The sequence below is a fragment of the Salvelinus namaycush genome, unplaced genomic scaffold (assembly GCF_016432855.1).
Source record: "Salvelinus namaycush isolate Seneca unplaced genomic scaffold, SaNama_1.0 Scaffold2, whole genome shotgun sequence".
Lineage (NCBI taxonomy): Eukaryota > Metazoa > Chordata > Actinopteri > Salmoniformes > Salmonidae > Salvelinus > Salvelinus namaycush.
Genome location: NW_024058785.1, coordinates 1356410 through 1378823, shown reverse-complemented (window position 1 = coordinate 1378823; position 22414 = coordinate 1356410).

Sequence of the window (22414 nt, the reverse complement as noted above, 5' to 3'; positions counted from 1 at the left end):
CGCATTAGCATAATTTGCTCTACAGATTAAACTGCCTAGTACTCAATTCTTGCTCGTACAATATGCATATTATTATTATTATTGGATAGAAAACACTCTCTAGTTTCTATAGCCGTTGGAATTTTGTCTCAGTGAAACAGAACTCAATCTACAGCACTTTTCATGATAGGGAGTCAGATTTCAGACATCTTGGCCCCTGATCTGGAGTCAGTTTAAAGGTCCGTGTAAATGCTATGGAGAAACAGACACTTCTTACGTCTTCCCCTGGGTGTCAGTACGTGATGACGCTTTGAATGGAGTCGATTGCGCAATCAGGGCCTGTATAAATCACCAAATACCGGAAGTAGCGTTCTTTTGGACTCTGCGCTCAACGCAAGAAGGACATCTGGCTGGCCTTTTTCCAAGCCTTGGTTTAGCCAGTAATATAGCGCCGGTCATGTTTTTACTCGTAATAGGTGTTAAAAACATCATACGGTAGTTAATTTAAACCGTTTTATAGCAATTTATATCCGTTTAGTGCGATTTTGAGGCATTGCTTTGTAATACACTTTGAAGAGCCGGGCACGTTTCGGGGTCCCGGTCGTACGTTAGTGGGCATTTCGACGGACAAGTGGACATCTTTCGACCAAAAGAAGATTAGACCCAAGAAAGGATTCATTGCCCAAGATTCTGATGGGAGAACAGCTCATAGTAAGAACAATTCATGATGATAAATCGTGATTTTGTCGAAAAATGTTATACGCTTATGCCGCCATTTTGTTTGCTATAGCTTCGCTTGGCGCAACCTGTATTGAAAAGTAAGGATAGTTTAAAAAATGTAATTCCGCGATTGTATTAAGAATTAAATTGTCTATCAATCGCTGTCCACCCTGTATTTTTTAGTCAAGTTTATGAGTATTTATGTATAAGACTAGATCACTGTCTAATATGGCGCACGACATTTTCTGACCAGCTGGGCTACTTTTATCATTGTCTAACCATGATTTTGGTGGCTAAATATGCACATTTTCGAACAAACTCTATATGTATGTTGTAATATGATGTTACAGGAGTGTCATCGGAAGAATTCTGAGAAGGTTAGTGAAAAAATTTATATATTTTGGCGATGATAACGATATCGCTCTCTTTGGCTTGAATCAGTGCTCGGGTAACGTTTACATATGTGGTATGCTAATATAACGATTTATTGTGTTTTCGCCGTAAAATACTTAGAAAATCTGAAATGTCTGAATTCACAAGATCTGTGTCTTTCCATTGCTATGTGCTGTGTATTTTTAAGAAATGTTTTATGATGAGTAAATTGGTAATACAAGTTGCTCTCTGTAGTAATTCTAGTCGCTTTGGTGAGATTTGTGATGGTGGCTGCAATGGCAAACTATGATTTATACCTGAAATATGCACATTTTTCTAACAAAACCTATCCTATACCATAAATATGTTATCAGACTGTCATCTGATGAGGTTTTTTCTTGGTTAGTGGCTATCAATATCTTAGTTTAGCCGAATTGGTGATAGCTACTGGTGGAGAGAGAAAATGGTGGACAAAGAAAAATGGTGTCTTTTGCTAACGTGTTTAGCTAATAGATTTACATATTGTGTCTTCCCTGTAAAACATTTTAAAAATCTGAAATGGTGGCTTTATTCACAAGATCTGTATCTTTCATTAGGTGTCTTGGACTTGTGATTTAATGATATTTAGATGCTACTATTTAATTGTGACGCTATGCTAGCGATGCTAATCAGTGTGGGGGGGGGGGGGGGGGGGGGGTGCTCCCGGATCCGGGGTTGAGGCTCGTGAAAGGTTAACATCCGCTAACCATGTGTATGTGACCATTAACATCCTGCTAACCATGTGTATGTGACCATTAACATCCTGCTAACCATGTGTATGTGACCAGTAACATCCGCTAACCATGTGTATGTGACCATTAGCATCCGCTAACCATGTGTATGTGACCATTAACATCCGCTAACCATGTGTATGTGACCATTAACATCTGCTTACCATGTGTATGTGACCATTAACATCCGCTAACCATGTGTATGTGACCATTAACATCCGCTAACCATGTGTATGTGACCATTAACATCCGCTAACCATGTGTATGTGACCAATAACATCCGCTAACCATGTGTATGTGACCATTAACATCCGCTAACCATGTGTATGTGACCATTAACATCCGCTAACCATGTGTATGTGACCATTAACATCCGCTAACCATGTGTATGTGACCATTAACATCCGCTAACCATGTGTATGTGACCATTAACATCCGCTAACCATGTGTATGTGACCATTAACATCCGCTAACCATGTGTATGTGACCATTAACATCCGCTAACCATGTGTATGTGACCATTAACATCCGCTAACCATGTGTATGTGACCATTAACATCTGCTAACCATGTGTATGTGACCATTAACATCTGCTAACCATGTGATGTGACCATTAACATCCGCTAACCATGTGTATGTGACCATTAACATCCTGCTAACCATGTGTATGTGACCATTAACATCCTGCTAACCATGTGTATGTGACCATTAACATCCGCTAACCATGTGTATGTGACCATTAACATCCGCTAACCATGTGTATGTGACCATTAACATCCGCTAACCATGTGTATGTGACCATTAACATCCGCTAACCATGTGTATGTGACCATTAACATCCGCTAACCATGTGTATGTGACCATTAACATCCGCTAACCATGTGTATGTGACCATTAACATCCGCTAACCATGTGTATGTGACCATTAACATCCGCTAACCATGTGTATGTGACCATTAACATCCGCTAACCATGTGTATGTGACCATTAACATCCGCTAACCATGTGTATGTGACCATTAACATCCGCTAACCATGTGTATGTGACCATTAACATCCGCTAACCATGTGTATGTGACCATTAACATCCGCTAACCATGTGTATGTGACCATTAACATCCGCTAACCATGTGTATGTGACCATTAACATCCGCTAACCATGTGTATGTGACCATTAACATCCGCTAACCATGTGTATGTGACCATTAACATCCGCTAACCATGTGTATGTGACCATTAACATCCGCTAACCATGTGTATGTGACCATTAACATCTGCTAACCATGTGTATGTGACCATTAACATCCGCTAACCATGTGTATGTGACCATTAACATCCGCTAACCATGTGTATGTGACCATTAACATCCGCTAACCATGTGTATGTGACCATTAACATCCGCTAACCATGTGTATGTGACCATTAACATCCGCTAACCATGTGTATGTGACCATTAACATCCGCTAACCATGTGTATGTGACCATTAACATCCGCTAACCATGTGTATGTGACCATTAACATCCTGCTAACCATGTGTATGTGACCATTAACATCCGCTAACCATGTGTATGTGACCATTAACATCGCTATGTGACCATTAACATCCGCTAACCATGTGTATGTGACCATTAACATCCGCTAACCATGTGTATGTGACCATTAACATCCGCTAACCATGTGTATGTGACCATTAACATCCGCTAACCATGTGTATGTGACCATTAACATCCGCTAACCATGTGTATGTGACCATTAACATCTGCTAACCATGTGTTGTGACCATTAACATCCGCTAACCATGTGTATGTGACCATTAACATCTGCTAACCATGTGTATGTGACCATTAACATCTGCTAACCATGTGTATGTGACCAATAACATCCGCTAACCATGTGTATGTGACCATTAACATCTGCTAACCATGTGTATGTGACCATTAACATCTGCTAACCATGTGTATGTGACCAGTAACATCTGATTTGACCTGACCCCGCAAGATGTGTCAGGTTTGTCAATTTATTAATTGTCTTTTGCTTGAAACCCTCCTGTCAATGTTGAGTAAGGACGCACACCCGATTACGCATATAGAGGTAGGACTAGTCTACCTGGTTACACATATAGAAGTAGGACTAGTCTACCTGGTTACACACATAGAAGTAGGGCTAGTCTACCTGATTACACATATAGAAGTAGAACTAGTCTACCTGGTTACACATATAGAGGTAGGACTAGTCTACCTGGTTACACATATAGAAGTAGGACTAGTCTACCTGGTTACACACATAGAAGTAGGACCGAGCACTAATGTAGATCTATAAATGTGCCCATTTGGGGATGTCTGATAGTATTTCTGATTGTCTTAACGCTGCACCACTAATGAGTTGTGGAGCTTCTCAAAGCACATTTTTTTCTCACCTCAAACAGCAAGTAAACAAAGTCTAATCAAAATCAATTACAAATGAGAATAACTCCTCAAAGTATTTGTAAAATATTTCCAGCTCTCACCCTTTCGATAACCACTCGGCACAAAAGGGAAAAACGTAATGCGCTGATCCAGTGGAAATGTCAAAACACCTGATTACTTCTTATCCCTTTCACAAATAGCCTACAGCTGTGTCGGTCGAGAACTCACAGGCACGGGAAACTGAGGGCCCAGAATATTTTATACAATGTTTCAAGTTCGTTATGGACAGGCCATGTGATTTATAGGACATTTATTTGCAATGTTTTTATTTGTTGGCTTTATGTAGGCTATTTTTTACATAGGTGGCAATGGCAATAAAAGTTACTTTTAGATTTGTATAATTTCCATTTAGATAGAATGTAGATTAATCACAGACAATGATTGAGATACTATTATAAATTAAATGAAACTGTTCCAGTAAAATGAACATATGAAAATCATAATTGTCACCAGATCAGTAGAAATGGTAAGATACATTTGCACTCCAAATGTAGGTTGCCGACTGCTTGTGTAGCCTATTACCAGCAACGTCAGAATGTATGAAGGCCAGCAAGAGGAGGTGGTTCAGGAAGAGTTTCTTCTCTTCTGGTTGGGCGTTATTGATGTAATGGCATGAAAATAAATTGGCTGAATATTATACAATGACTTATCAACAGCTCTAACAATTTGACCCCCACAGGAAATCTACACTGGCAATTCTAGAATATACTATATAGCCTAGAAACCGGTTCAACTATCATTATGACATCATGGATGAATTTTAGAATATACTATATATCCTAGAAACCTGGTTAAACTATCATTATGACATCATGGATGAATTCTAGAATATACTATATATCCTAGAAACCTGGTTAAACTATCATTATGACATCATGGATGAATTCTAGAATATACTATATAGCCTAGAAACCTGGTTAAACTATCATTATGACATCATGGATGGGCAGTCCTTGTATTCATAGTGTAGTGAATTCAGGGGGTAGCCCTGAGCTGGACTCAAACCTGGGTCCAGCGACTGTCAAGCCAACACCTTAAAACTGTTTTGCCAAGATGTCTGAACTTCTTGACGAGGTCGCTAGGTGTTGGATTACGGTTGATACAATTGCTTTCTCTATGAATTTGAGAGTGGTTACATTTCTCCAGACCCCATCCCAGCCCCCATCCCTCAGCTGTTTACCAAACCAAGTCTCTGGGCAGCCATTTTGTTGCTGTTTAAATCCTAGGTTGTCCCTTTAAAAAAGCCACACAATAATCAATCAATCAATAACAAAGCTGTAATTCCACCACTATTTTGCTAATAAGATGTTGATGGGGCTGGAGAAATTTAACTACTCTCAAATTCATAGACAGACCTATGGATGCAAGGACTGACCATCCATGATATCAACATTATAGTTTTAACCATGTTGAGGCTATACAGTGTTGATTTACATTGTTTCTAAACATTGGAGTAAAAAAAGCTTATTTGGGGTTCTGATGGGGTACAACAGTTGAACTAAGCTCATGAGGCATGTGTTATATTCTTCAAGAATCAATGGCTATAAAATAAATAATTTTAAAGTCAAAATATGGATGTGGTAAATGCCGATTTCCCCTTTAACACCAAACATCAGTTCAACAACTGCAGAGTTTGTACCTCTGTTTTTAAGACAATACTTACCAGTGGTAATCACGGCCCGGTTTCTCAAAACCATCTTATGGCTAAGTTCATCTTTAGAACCACTGGATGCCTTAAATTGCGTTTGGGAAATCGGGCCCAGATATCCAGTTTCTTCCTCCTCTTCTTCCGATGAGACCGTAATCCCCCCCTCCTCCGCTTTCACTTCAAAAACTGAATCCTCCTCATCTTTTACTGTAACACCCTCCTCCTCTTTCACTCTGAACGCCTCTTCTTTCACTGTAACGTCTTCCTCTTTCACTCTGAACGCCTCTTCTTTCAATGTAACGTCTTCCTCTTCTTTCACTGAAACGTCTTTCTCTTCTTCTTTCAGGGTAACAACCTCACCCTCTACTTGTTTTTGTATTGTAACATCCTTCTCTTCCTCCTCCTCTTTGATGAGAGCTTCTTTCTCCGTCCAACAGACCGTCTCTTCTTCAGCAGGAAGAGAGTAATTTAGTGAACTCATGGTCTGAGATGTTAGCTAGCTAGGCTAATGCTAACTTAACCAGCCCGCCAGCTGAATAATAACAACAGCACCGTAAATATGAAATTAAATAGGATAACTAACCAACTAGACGACAGACAAGGGTTTAAAATACAGTGGCTAATATACACTAAAGCGTCTAAAGAGCTTTATTGGTTCGGCTATTTTGGCTAGCAAGCTACCGAGGTGTCTGACTAACTGTTGTTGCTGCTGAAAGAAGCGTTCCGTCCACTAGATTATACGTCACACTAACAGCATTGCGTTCCGTCCACTAGATTATACGTCACACTAACAGCATTGCCTTAAAATCGCACACCGCCATCAGCTGACTGGAGTGGGTAACGCTCAGTCTGAACCTCTGACTGCGATGGAGATGTGCGACTTTAAGACAATGACGCTAGTGTGACGTAAAATATATATTATAATGTTCAGACAAAAAGTTCGTGTAGGAAGCATGAGTTTTTACTCACCAGTGTAACAATACAGTGTGGTTAAAGACTTAGTAACTTAGTTATGTTCACGATCTGGTTCCCTATAAGCACAACCAGTTATGTTTTTGAATTATCACATATGTATTAATTTATTTCGGGATTCTGGGTAATCCACAGCAGATTTATGGAGAATTGCTGTGGGTGAGTTCAAAATGGAATAGTCCCGGGATAGAAATATATAAAGTTGACATTACATCATAAAATCCACCTTTTAAATCATACATTAGCCATTTATGTTTTAGTAACTACTGTTGTTGGTTTGGTGTCAAATAAGCCTCTCTTTATATGTTATTTGCCAAATCTCAGTTTCAATGTGGGTTTTATGCTAAAGTTCGCTCTTTCAATTTGGTATCTAACTGGAAAATGCATCTTCTTTAGGAGTGCTATTTTTACCCTGTCGACTACTGATCATTCATCCATACTGTGTGTCTCATCAATGCAGGTCATTTATGACAAATGTATAGAGTATATGTTTTATAAATTCATGAACACCAGCCAGTTTATTAGCCCGGTTTTGTTAGTTTAGGTGTATTATACTTCCTCGCCACCAGAGGGGGACATCGAGTCATTTCCCAGGTATATTTGATATATTTTGTTAGTAAAATGGATGACAGTTTATTCTGATGTAGTGAATATGAGACACATGTAAACAATTGCTTCATTTATTATAGTAAATTAGAAATTATTTGGAATCCACTATACGATCACAATAACTTTGATAGACATTTCAATTGTTTTTTGTTAGTGTATTAAAGGGCAGATTAATGTAGAATTGCTGTGGGAGTGCTATTTATATCCCGTCACTACTGATCATTCATCCAGACTGTGTGTGTCCCATCATTGCAGCTTTGGAAATAAATGAACTATCCATCCATTGCTCCTTCCTGTGTTGACTCACTGACTTGAGAGACCAGGAAGGTCACACTAGCTCGATAGGTTGATATCTAGCTCAAGCTTCACCTCATGCTTTTCATTAACTGTGTGGTTGTGTTATCTAGTGGGAACCCGTTAGCACGGTAGGCTCTGGTGCGTTCTTGCCGTGGGCTCAAGACGACAGAGGAAATCAACCTGCTTGCTCCTTTTTGTTTTGTCAACTTTTCAATATGGATGTTATGTTTGATACCGGAGGTATCATTGAATTGAATTGAATCATTGCATTGAAAGCAGTAAACTTTTTTTTGTGTTGATGCCTTCATTCATTCAGATTCATTTCATCGAACAACCACCTGATTGGTTTGGTATTGGGCTGGTTCGACATTGCAAGCGACTGATTGATCTACAAATCACCTTACATCATAAATAACTACTCATTATTATTTATAAATCAGTCAGCCAGTCACCATTTACCCACAATGCAGCATGGATTTGATGCTCTCAAACACGGCCAGTGGTTTAGTAAATGACATTAAGGCTATGCTGCTACGTGCTACGGTGTGGGATGTCATCTATAATAATGACATAAAGGCTATGCTGCTACGGTGTGGGATGTCATCTATAATAATGACATAAAGGCTATGCTGCTACGGTGTGGGATGTCATCTATAATAATGACATAAAGGCTATGCTGCTACGGTGTGGGACGTCATCTATAATAATGACATAAAGGCTATGCTGCTACGTGCTACGGTGTGGGATGTCATCTATAATAATCACATAAAGGCTATGCTGCTACGGTGTGGGACATCATCTATAATAATTTATCTGTTCTAAATTCTGTGTTGCTCAAAGCCTTGAGTGATGAACCTATTTTTGAGACTATTGGTTGTAAAGCGTCAATGCTTCAGGAAGCTTTGTTTCACCATCATGGAATCTATCTATTTTGGATGTTGGGGATTTTCCCTGCCATCATTCTGTATGTCTCTTTTGATCTGCAGTCATGTTTTAGTTGGGTTTTGTTAGTTGGGTTCTAACTGGTCTCCATTAGTTGGGCTCCAGCTCACTGACCATAGTGTCACGAACCGGCTCGAAGACCGTGACAAAAAGTGAGACAACGTGGAGATAAAGAATAACAAAATATATTTATTAACTGAAGTAAAGTAAATACAATTAACACTGGTGTGTGTGTTTAGTCAGTAGTGTAAGTGATTGGTTGCGTGTTTACATGTGATAATGAGGGGTGTTGAAAGGTGCCAACGCAAACAACCAAAATCTGCAGTTAGGTTTGTATGCAGTCTGGTGATATACCAGGGACTATGCATGCAGTTAGGTTTGTACAGTCTGTTGATATACCAGGGACTGGGGATGCAATTAGGTTTGTACAGTCTGGTGATATACCAGGGACTATGCATGTAGTTAGGTTTGTATGCAGTCTGGTGATATACCAAGGACTATGCATGTAGTTAGGTTTGTATGCAGTCTGTTGATATACCAGGGCCTGGTGATGCAGTTAGGTTTGTATGCAGTCTGGTGATATACCAGGGACTGGGGATGCAGTTAGGTTTGTATGCAGTCTGGTGATATACCAGGGCCTGGGGATGCAGTTAGGTTTGTATGCAGTCTGGTGATATACCAGGGACTGGTGATGCAGTTAGGTTTGTATGCAGTCTGGTGATATACCAGGGACTGGGGATGCAGTCTGGTGATATACCAGGGACTGGGGATGCAGTTAGGTTTGTATGCAGTCTGGTGATATACCAGGGACTATGCATGCAGTTAGGTTTGTACAGTCTGGTGATATACCAGGGACTGGGGATGCAGTTAGGTTTGTACAGTCTGGTGATATACCAGGGACTGGGGATGCAGTTAGGTTTGTATGCAGTCTGGTGATATACCAGGGACTGGGGATGCAGTTAGGTTTGTATGCAGTCTGGTGATATACCAGGGACTGGTGATGCAGTTAGGTTTGTATGCAGTCTGGTGATATACCAGGGACTGGGGATACAGTTAGGTTTGTATGCAGTCTGGTGATATACCAGGGACTATGCATGCAGTTAGGTTTGTACAGTCTGGTGATATACAAGGGACTGGGGATGCAGTTAGGTTTGTATGCAGTCTGGTGATATACCAGGGCCTGGGGAGGCAGTTAGGTTTGTACAGTCTGGTGATAAACCAGGGACTGGGGATGTAGTTAGGTTTGTACAGTCTGGTGATATACCAGGGACTGGGGATGCAGTTAGGTTTGTACAGTCTGGTGATATACCAGGGCCTGGGGATGCAGTTAGGTTTGTACAGTGTGGTGATATACCAGGGCCTGGGGATGCAGTTAGGTTTGTATGCAGTCTGGTGATATACCAGGGACTGGGGATGCAGTTAGGTTTGTATGCAGTCTGGTGATATACCAGGGACTGGGGATGCAGTTAGGTTTGTATGCAGTCTGGTGATATACCAGGGACTGAGGATACAGTTAGGTTTGTATACAGTCTGGTGATATACCAGGGACTGGGGATGCAGTTAGGTTTGTACAGTCTGGTGATATACCAGGGACTGGGCATGCAGTTAGGTTTGTATGCAGTCTGGTGATATACCAGGGACTGGGGATGCAGTTAGGTTTGTATGCAGTCTGGTGATATACCAGGGACTATGCTATGCAGTTAGGTTTGTATGCAGTCTGGTGATATACCAGGGACTATGCATGCAGTCAGGTTTGTATGCAGTCTGGTGATTTACCAGGGACTATGCATGCAGTTAGGTTTGTATGCAGTCTGGTGATATACCAGGGACTGGGGATGTAGTTAGGTTTGTATGCAGTCTGGTGATATACCAGGGACTGGGGATGCAGTTAGGTTTGTATGCAGTCTGGTGATATACCAGGGCCTGGGGATGCAGTTAGGTTTGTATGCAGTCTGGTGATATACCAGGGACTGGTGATGCAGTTAGGTTTGTATGCAGTCTGGTGATATACCAGGGCCTGGGGATGCAGTTAGGTTTGTACAGTCTGGTGATATACCAGGGACTATGCATGCAGTTAGGTTTGTACAGTCTGGTGATATACCAAGGACTGGGGATGCAGTTAGGTTTGTACAGTCTGGTGATATACCAGGGACTGGGGATGCAGTTAGGTTTGTATGCAGTCTGGTGATATACCAGGGCCTGGGGAGGCAGTTAGGTTTGTATGCAGTCTGGTGATATACCAGGGCCTGGGGAGGCAGTTAGGTTTGTATGTAGTCTGGTGATATACCAGGGACTGGGGATGTAGTTAGGTTTGTATGCAGTCTGGTGATATACCAGGGACTGGGGATGTAGTTAGGTTTGTATGCAGTCTGGTGATATACCAGGGACTGGGGATGCAGTTAGGTTTGTATGCAGTCTGGTGATATACCAGGGACTATACATGTAGTTAGGTTTGTATGCAGTCTGGTGATATACCAGGGACTGGGGATGCAGTTAGGTTTGTATGCAGTCTAGTGATATACCAGGGACTGGTGATGCAGTTAGGTTTGTATACAGTCTAGTGATATACCAGGGACTATGGATGCAGTTAGGTTTGTATGCAGTCTGGTGATATACCAGGGACTATGGATGCAGTTAGGTTTGTATGCAGTCTAGTGATATACCAGGGACTGGTGATGCAGTTAGGTTTGTATGCAGTCTGGTGATATACCAGGGACTGGGGATGCAGTTAGGTTTGTATGCAGTCTGGTGATATACCAGGGACTATGCTATGCAGTTAGGTTTGTATGCAGTCTGGTGATATACCAGGGACTATGCATGCAGTCAGGTTTGTATGCAGTCTGGTGATATACCAGGGACTGGGGATGCAGTTAGGTTTGTATGCAGTCTGGTGATATACCAGGGACTATGCATGCAGTTAGGTTTGTACAGTCTGGTGATATACCAGGGACTATGGATGCAGTTAGGTTTGTACAGTCTGGTGATATACCAGGGCCTGAGGATGTAGTTAGGTTTGTATGCAGTCTGGTGATATACCAGGGACTATACATGTAGTTAGGTTTGTATGCAGTCTGGTGATATACCAGGGACTATGCATGCAGTCAGGTTTGTATGCAGTCTGGTGATATACCAGGGACTATGCATGCAGTTAGGTTTGTACAGTCTGGTGATATACCAGGGACTATGCATGCAGTTAGGTTTGTACAGTCTGGTGATATACCAGGGACTGGGGATGCAGTTAGGTTTGTATGCAGTCTGGTGATATACCAGGGACTGGGGATGCAGTTAGGTTTGTATGCAGTCTGGTGATATACCAGGGCCTGGTGATGCAGTTAGGTTTGTACAGTCTGGTGATATACCAGGGACTGTGGATGCAGTTAGGTTTGTTTGCAGTCTGGTGATATACCAGGGCCTGGTGATGTAGTTAGGTTTGTACAGTCTGGTGATATACCAGGGACTGGGGATGCAGTTAGGTTTGTATGCAGTCTGGTGATATACCAGGGACTGGGGATGCACAGTTAGCGTTGTTTTCCTCTAGCTATTCTCCAGTTTGCTCCCAGCAGCTTTCATAGAACGTAGATCACTGTTAAACCAGACGCTGCAGAGCGTTTGTTTGACTGAATGAATATGACATTGCCTTAAATGCAGCGTTAGATGTAAAGTTTAAAATCTCATTCATTACACATCTTCACTAATCAATCAACACATGCTTTCCTTTGGACGTATCAATATAATATTATTTAATGAAATACATTTTAAAAAACTATTTTTTGTCAGGAAATAAAATAAACATTTCCTTATACTGCGTTACCCACTCCAGTCAGCTGATAACGATGCTGCCAGTGTGACGTATAATCTAGTGGACGGGACACTTCAACAACAACAGCGAGTCAGTCACTTCAGTAGCTTGCTAGGCGACATGGCCTAAACATTCAAGCTTTTTAGACTGTTTCAGTGCATATTTGCCTATGTGTTTTAGACATACTTCTGTTTTATAGCGAGTTGACCCATTTATTTTCATATTTACGTTGTTAGTCAGGCAGACGTCTTAAATTTGCCTAGCGCTAGGCTAGTCGCTAATGCTAACTAGCTAGCTAACATCTCCGACAATGAGCTCCCTAAACATCCCCCCTCCAGTTAAAGAAGAGGGGATCTGTCGGACGGAGAAAGAAGCTCTGTGGCTGAACATTGTCGTGAAAGAGGAGGAGGATGTTACAGTAAAACAAGAAGTTACAGTAAAACAAGAAGTAGAGGGTGAGGCTGTTACAGTGAAAGAAGAAGAGGAAGACGTTTCAGTGAAAGAAGAGGAAGACGCGTTCAGAGTGAAAGAGGAGGAGGCTGTTACAGTAAAAGAAGAGGAGGATGAGAAAGAGGAGGATGTAGTTTTTAGAGTGAAGAAGGAGAAAGAGGGAGAGATAACGGTATTATTGACAGAGGAGTCAGGAGATCTGATTACCACCAGTAAGTACTGTCTTAAAAACGGGCTCTAACTCTCTAAAGGTTTTGAATGAATGTGTGGTTTTTAAGCAGCATGCTACTGAAATTCTATACTTGAAAATGTTGTTCTGTACTATAGGAATTTATGTGATAATATAATGTTAAAGCTACATTTTAAAATGGGTGGTTAAAGCCCTGAATGCTGATTGGCTGACAGCCGTGGTATATCAGGCGCATACCATGGGTATGACAAAACATGTATTTTTAATGTTCTAATTACGTTGGTAACCAGTTTATAATTGCAATAATCCACCTCAGGGTTTTGTGATATATGGCCAATATACCACGGCTAAGGGCTGTATCCAGGCACTCTGCGTTGCGTCGTGCTTAAGGACAGTCTTTAACCATGCTATATTGGCCATATACCACACTTCCTCGGGTCTTATTGCTTAACTGTAACATGTGTATACCATCAGAGTCCCCCCACCACAAAATCACAACTTAATTGTCTCACAGACTGGCAAACAACCATCTCTGTTCAGCCTATAAACATGACATTATCTATTATTATAGAGCTCTGCTCAGCCTATAAACATGACATTATCTATTATTATAGATCTCTGCTCAGCCTATAAACATGACATTATCTATTATTATAGAGCTCTGCTCAGCCTATAAACATGACATTATCTATTATTATAGAGCTCTGCTCAGCCTATAAACATGACATTATCTATTATTATAGAGCTTTGCTCAGCCTGTAAACATGACATTATCTATTATTATAGAGCTCTGCTCAGCCTATAAACATGACATTATCTAGTATTATAGAGCTCTGCTCAGCCTATAAACATGACATTATCTATTATTATAGAGCTCTGTTCAGCCTAAAACATGACATTATCTATTATTATAGAGCTCTGTTCAGCCTATAAACATGACATTATCTATTATTATAGAGCTCTGCTCAGCCTATAAACATGACATTCCCTGAGAAATTAGATTTGGAGCTCTACATCATTTGTTTTTAAATCTCACCGTCACCAAGTTTATTTTTAATGATGTAATGTTGTGAAGACTGACCTCAGGTTATTGAGGGATCTAGTCTAGATTAAACCTCATAGGAAGACAATTTTATTTAATGCAGGCTTCATTCAGGTCTCTCTGTTTAACTAAATAATCTGTTTGTCTTTTGGCAGGAGAGAGACCAGACTCTGACAGCGGGAAGAGTTCCTCAGAGGAAACAGACCCAGAGACGCCTAACCAACACCACTGCTCCCACTGTGGAAAGAGTTTTAGGTGGTTAGGGAGCCTGAAAACGCATGAGAGAATACATACAGGAGAAAAGCCCTACCACTGTTCCCACTGTGGAAGGAGTTTTAGGTTGTCAAGGATTCTGAAAACGCATGAGGGAATACACACAGGAGAAAAGCCGTATCACTGTTCTCACTGTGGAAAGAGTTTTAGGTGGTCAGGGAGTCTGAAAATGCATGAGAGAATACACACAGGAGAAAAGCCCTACCACTGTTCTCACTGTGGAAAGAGTTTTAGGTGGTCAAGGGGTCTGAAAACGCATGAGAGAACACACACAGGAGAGAAGCCTTTCCAACATACTAATACACAGGAGGAGACAACATACCACTGCTCTCATTGTGAAAAGACATTTTCCCAGTCAGAGGACCTGAAAACACACGAGAGAATAGAGAGGCTGTGTTCTGACTTATGTTTCTGACTGAGAATTTGTCCACGGCCAGGATTCACAGGACCAGGGTGTCCGCTATGGACACCTGGAAGAAATCAGCAGCGGACATTTCTGAAGGTTTATCCAACAGACCTGTACATCCATGAATGGATCTATAATGTGTAACTATTTCTGAAGGTTTATCCAACAGACCTGTACATCCATGAATGGATCTCTATAATGTGTAACTATTTCTGGAGGTTTATCCAACAGACCTGTACATCCAGGAATGGATCTCTATAATGTGTAACTATTTCTGAAGGTTTATCCAACAGACCTGTACATCCATGAATGGATCTATAATGTGTAACTATTTCTGAAGGTTTATCCAACAGACCTGTACATCCATGAATGGGTCTCTATAATGTGTAACTATTTCTGAAGGTTTATCCAACAGACCTGTACATCCAGGAATGGATCTCTATAATGTGTAACTATTTCTGATGTATTGTTTAAAACTTCTTGTCACTACAGGGGGTGCTGTTTCAACTTCGACATTTAGCGTTCCCAAATTAAACTGCCTCGTACTCAATTCTTGCTCGTACAATATGCATATTATTATTACTATTGGATAGAAAACAATCTCTAGTTTCTAAAACCGTTTGAATTATGTCTGTGGGTGGAACAGAACTCATTCTGCAGCGAGATTCATTACAGGAACTGCGAACGTCTGAAAACTAGACTCTGTTCTCAGATCAGTTTAAAGCTCTGTATGTGCCCTATGGGTCGTCATGAACTGCACCCGCCTTCCCCTGGATGTCAGTAACCAATGAGAAGTGGAATGGTGTTTCTACGTATTTCTCAGAGCTTATAAAGCCCCAAGGAACGAAGTGCGCTCTCTTTTCGACTTCCGCCATTACGCAACGCAAGACCCCAGGATAGCATTTTGAAACGCTCAGTTATCGGCCTTAGATATGTCCGTCTAATTTAATTCGATGTTAGAAACATCATAACGAAGTTATTTTAAACCGAGTTATATCAGTTTATGCGAGTATATTGCTATTTTCGGTATTTCCTTAGTATTGCACTTTGACCATTTGGGCATGTCTGTGCGACATAGCTATTGTTAGCTGCTAATTCCAGAGGTGAAGAGGACGTTTTACAACCGTGCAACGATTCTTTTGGTCAAAGGACAACTTGCCCAAGATTCTGATGGAAGCTCGTCCAAAAGTAAGAGCTATTTATGATGTTATTCCGTATTTATGTGGAAAAATGTAAAAGTGTTTGGTCGCCGTTATTGCGGCACTGGTCTGGCTGTAACGCACACTGTATGTCTAGTAACGTTAATTTAAAAAATCTAACACAGCGATTGCATTAAGAACTAATTTATCTTTCATTAGCTGTCCAACTTGTATTTTTTTAGTCAAGTTTATGAATAGTTTTCGATTAGAATAGGTGCTAATCCAAGATGGCGCCGGACAGATTGCTCTAAGTTTTGGCCACTATTCTCATTGTATAACCACGATTTGTGCCGCTAAATATGCACATTTTCGAACAAACTCTATATGCATTGTGTAATATGATGTTATAGGACTGTCATCTGAAGAATTCTGAGAAGGTTAGTGAAAAAATTAATATCTTTTGGTGACTTATACTAATCGCTATGTTTTTGCCTGAATCAATGCTGTTGTGATGTTTGCTATTGTGGTAAGCTAATATAACGTTATATTGTGTTTTCGCTGTAAAACACTTAGAAAATCTGAAATATTGTCTGGATTCACAAGATCTGTGTCTTTCAATTGCTGTACGCTGTGTATTTTTAAGAAATGTTTTATGATGAGTAATTAGGTAATACACGTTGCTCTCTGTAGTTATTCTAGTCGCTTTGGTGAGTTTTGTGATAGTGCCTGCAATGGTAAACTATGATTTATACCTGAAATATGCACATTTTTCTAACAAAACATATGCTATACAATAAATATGTTATCAGACTATCGTCTGATGAAGTTTTTTCTTGGTTAGTGGCTATTTATATCTTTATTTGGTCGAATTAGTGATGGCTACCTATGCAGGAAAAAAATGGTGGAAAAAAAGTTGTCTTTTTTTGCTATGGTGGTTAGCTAATAGAAATACATATTTTGTCTTCCCTGTAAAACATTTAAAAAATCGGAAATGATGGCTGGATTCACAAGATCTGTATCTTTCATTTGGTGTCTTGGACTTGTGATTTCAAGAACATTTTATTATATGATATCCCTGTAGCTTTAGGCTAGGCTATGCTAGTCTGCTTTTTTGATGAGGATGCTCCCGTAGCAATGAAAGGTATTAATAGATGTACTATGTTAGGTATATTTATCTGTGGTTTTATTTCAACAGATTTTACTGATGCTATTAGATTGTACTATGTTAGGTATATTTATCTGTTGTTTTATTTCAACAGATTTACTGATGCTATTAGATTGTACTATGTTAGGTATATTTATCTGTGGTTTTATTTCAACAGATTTTACTGATGCTATTAGATTGTACTATGTTAGGTATATTTATCTGTGGTTTTATTTCAACAGATTTTACTGATGCTATTAGATTGCTGGGTGGGGGGAGTTTTATAAATACAGAGACTTCAGAAAGTATTCACACCCCTTGACTGGTCCCACATGTTGTTGTGTTACATCCTGAATTTAAAATGTATTTTTATTTCACCTTTATTTAACCAGGTAGACTAGTTGAGAACAAGTTCTCATTTGCAATGACACATACAACAACACAGAGTTACACATGGAATAAACAAAAATACAATCAATTATACAGTAGAAAAATCTATATACAGCATGTGCAAATAAGGTAGGATAAGAGAGGTTAGGCAATAAATAGACCATGGTGGCGAAGTAATTACAATATAGCAATTAAACACTGGAATGGTAGGGAATGTGAATGTGAATAGCAGAAGATGAATGTGCAAGTAGAGATACTGGGGTTAAATGGATTCAATACCCCATAATGTGGAAGTGGAATTATGTTTTTGGAAATGTTTACAAATGTAATTAAAAGCCTAAATAAGTTCAGGAGTAAAGATGTTGCTTAACAAGTCACATAATAAGTTGCAGGGACTCACTCTGTGTGCAATAATAGTGTTTAACATGATTTTTGAATGACTACCTCATCTCTGTACCCCACACATACAATTATCTGTAATGGCCCTCAGTCGAGCAGTGAATTTCAAACACAGATTCAACCACAAAGACCAGGTAGGTTGTCTAATGCCTCGCAAAGAAAGACACCTATTGGTGAATATCCCTTTGAGCATGGTGAAGTTATTAATGACACTTTAGATGATGTATCAATACAACCAGTCACTACAAAGATGCAGGCGTCCTTCCTAACTCAGTTGCTGGAGAGGAAGGAAACCGCTCAGGGATTTCACCATGAGGCCTATGGTGACTTTAAAATAGTTAGTGTTTAAAGGTTGTGATAGGACAAAACTGAGGATGGATCAACAACATTGTAGTTACTCCACAATACTAACCTAAATGACAGAGTGAAAAGAAGGAAGCCTGTACAGATTTTTTTTTATTACAAAACATTTATCCTGTTTGCAATAAGGCACTAAAGTAATACTGCAAAAATAGTTGGCAAAGAAATTAACTTTATATCCTGAATACAAAGTGTTTTATGTTTGGGGAAAATCCAACACATCACTGACTACCACTCTTCATATTTTCAAGCATGGTGGTGGCTGCATCATGTTATGGGTATGCTTGTCATTGGCCCTACAGTCCCTGGTTCTAATCCAGGCTGTATCACAACCAGCTGTGATCGGGAGTCTCATAGAGGCGGCGCACAATTGTCCCAGCATTGTCCAGGTTAGGGGAAGGTTTGGCCGGCCGGGACGTCCTTGTCGCATCGCGCTCTAGCGACTCCTTGTGGCAGCCAGGCGCATGCACGCTGACTTCGGTCGCCAGCTGAACGGTGTTTCCTCCGACACTGGCTTCCAGGGTAGTTAACTTCTTATGGCTGCAGGGGCAGTTTTGACTAGCTTGGATGAAAGGTGCACAGAGGTGCCCATAGTAAACTGCCTGCTCCTCAGTCCCAGTTGCTAATATATGCATAGTATTATTCATATTGGATAGAAAACACTCAGAAGTTTCTAAAACTGTTTGAATGATGTCTGTGAGTATGACAGAACTCATATGGCAGGGAAAAACCTGAGAAAAAAATCCAAACAGGAAGTGGGAATTATGAGGCGGGTCGATTTTCAACCAAGATCCTATTGAAATCACAGCGAGATGTGGATGAGTTTTTGGCTTCCACTAGATGTCAACAGTCTGTAGAACGTTGTCTGATGCCTCTACTGTGAAGGGGGGCCGAATGAGAGGGGAATTAGTCAGGTCTGCCATGACCTGACCATCCTCTAACCATGCGCGTTCACATGAGAGAGAGCTCTATTCCATCGCTCATCTGAAGTCAATGTAATTCTCCGGTTGGAACGTTATTCAAGATTTATGTTAACATTCTAAAGATTGATTCAATACATCGTTTGACATGTTTCTACTGACTGTTAATGCATTTTTGGACATTTCGTCAGCTTTTAGGGAACGCTCTTCGTGACTTTGGATTTGTTTACCAAACGCGCTAACAAAAGTAGCTAATTGGACATAAATAACGGACATTATCGAACAAATCAAGCATTTATTGTGGACCTGGGATTCCTGGGAGTGCATTCTGATGAAGATCATCAAAGGTAAGGGAATATTTATCATGTATTTTCTGGTTTCTGTTGACTCCAACATGGCGGCTAATTTGACTATTGTTCTGAGCGCCGTCTCAGATCATTGGATGGTTTGCTTTTTCCGTAAAGTTCTTTTGAAATCTGACACAGCGGTTGCATTAAGGAGAGGTATATCTATAATTCCATGTGTATAACTTGTATTATCATCTACATTTATGATGAGTATTTCTGTTGAATCGCTGTGGCTATGCAAAATCACTGGATGTTTTTGGAACTAGTGAACGTAACACGCCAATGTAAACTCAGATTTTTTTATATAAATATGAACTTTATCAAACAAAACATACATGTATTGTGTAACATGAAGTCTTATGAGTGTCATCTGATGAAGATCATCAAAGGTTAGTGATTAATTGTATCTCTATTTGTGTTTTTTGTGACTCCTATCTTTGGCTGGAGAAATGACTGTGTTTTGTCTGTCAATTTGGCGGTGACCTAACATAATCGTTTGTGGTGCTTTCGCAGAAAATCCGATTTGAAATCGGACACTTTGGTGGGATTAACAACAAGATTACCTTTAAAATGGTATAAAATACATGTATGTATGAGGAATTTTAATTATGAGTTTTCTGTTGTTTGAATTTGGCGCCCTGCACTTTCACTGGCTGTTGTCATATCGATCCCGTTACCGGGATCTCAGCCATAAGAAGTTTTAAGCGAGCAGTGTGTCAAGAAGTGCAGTGTGGCTTGGCAGGGTCGTGTTTAGGAGGATGCATGGCTCTCGACCTTCGCCTCTCCCCCGAGTCCGTAGGGGAGTTGCAATTGGATTTCATGAAAAAGGGGTAAAAGTACAACAAAGTGATAATAATACTAGTACTGATTTTAGATCACCTGGCAGATCAAACCATGTCAACACCTGCTAGACTTAAGGTAGAAGTGGATCCCCTGGCAGATCAAACCATGTCAACACCTGCTAGACTTAAGGTAGAAGTGGATCCCCTGGCAGATCAAACCATGTCAACACCTGCTAGACTTAAGGTAGAAGTGGATCCCCTGGCAGATCAAACCATGTCAACACCTGCTAGACTTAAGGTAGAAGTGGATCCCCTGGCAGATCAAACCATGTCAACACCTGCTTGACTTAAGGTAGAAGTGGATCCCCTGGCAGATCAAACCATGTCAACACCTGCTTGACTTAAGGTAGAAGTGGATCCCCTGGCAGATCAAACCATGTCATCACCTGCTTGACTTAAGGTAGAAGTGGATCCCCTGGCAGATGTGTCAAACCATGTCAACACCTGCTAGACTTAAGTTAGAAGTGGATCCCCTGGCAGATCAAACCATGTCAACACCTGCTAGACTTAAAGTAGAAGTGGATCCCCTGGCAGATCAAACCATGTCAACACCTGCAAGACTTAAGTTAGAAGTGAATCACCTGCCTGGACATCCTAAGAAGCACACAGAGACCTGCATTTTGAAGTCGGTTTAATAATACTTGTGAAAACTGACTTCAGGTGATTGAGGGATCTCGTTTAGATTAAAGGTCATAGGAAGTTTTATCATGTGGAGGTTTCATTCAAGTCTGTTTAATTAAATAATCTGTTTGTCTTTGACAGGAGAGAGACCAGACTCTCCTTCTGACAGCAGGAAGAGTCCTTCAGGAGAACCAGACCCAGAGACATCCAAACCAGCAGGACGACATCACTGCTCCCAGTGTGGAAAGAGTTGTACTCAGTTAGGGAGCCTGAAAACACATAAGAGAATACACACAGAAGAGAAGCCTTACCACTGCTCCTTGTGTGGAAAGAGTTTTAGGTGGTTAGGGAGCGTGGAAAGGCATGAGAGGACACACACAGGAGAAAAGCCTTTCCAATGTTCCCATTGTGGAAAGAGTTGTACCCAGTTAGGAAACCTGAACCAGCATGAGAGGACACACACAGGAAAAAAGATGCACCACTGCTCCCACTGTGGAAAGAGATTTACCCGGTTAAGGTACCTGAAAGAGCATGAAAGAATACATACAAATACACAGGAGGAGAAGACATACCACTGCTCTCATTGTGGAAAGACATTTTCCCAGTCAGAGGACCTGAAAACACATGAGAGAATCGAGAGGCTGTGTTCTGACTTGTGTTTTTGACTGAGAATTTGTGTTTTTGTTTGGGCTGTCAGACTTGAGAACTTTAATTTACGATTAATCCATTGTCTGAAAGGGTTAAAAATACACTGAAAATATCCAAAATACATTCTGTATACCGCTAAAATCTACAATGCCATGTAAAAACAAGATGACATTGTAATGTTTTTAAAATGGTATAACTTCCTTTATTTTTGCTGGACCCCAGGAAGAGTAGCTGCTGCCTTGGCAGGAACTAATGGGGATCCATAATAAACCCCAGGAAGAGTAGCTGCTGCCTTGTCAGGAACTAATGGGGATCCATAATAAACCCCAGGAAGAGGAGCTGCTGCCTTGGCAGGAAATAATGGGGATCCATAATAAACCCCAGGAAGAGTAGCTGCTGCCTTGACAGGAACTAATGGGGATCCATAATAAACCCCAGGAAGAGTAGCTGCTGCCTTGGTAGGAACTAATGGGGATCCATAATAAACCCCCGGAAGAGTAGCTGCTGCCTTGGCAGGAACTAATGGGGATCCATAATAAACCCCAGGAAGAGTAGCTGCTGCCTTGGCAGGAACTAATGGGGATCCATAATAAACCCCAGGAAGAGTATCTGCTGCCTTGGCAGGAACTAACGGGGATCCATAATAAACCCCAGGAAGAGTAGCTGCTGC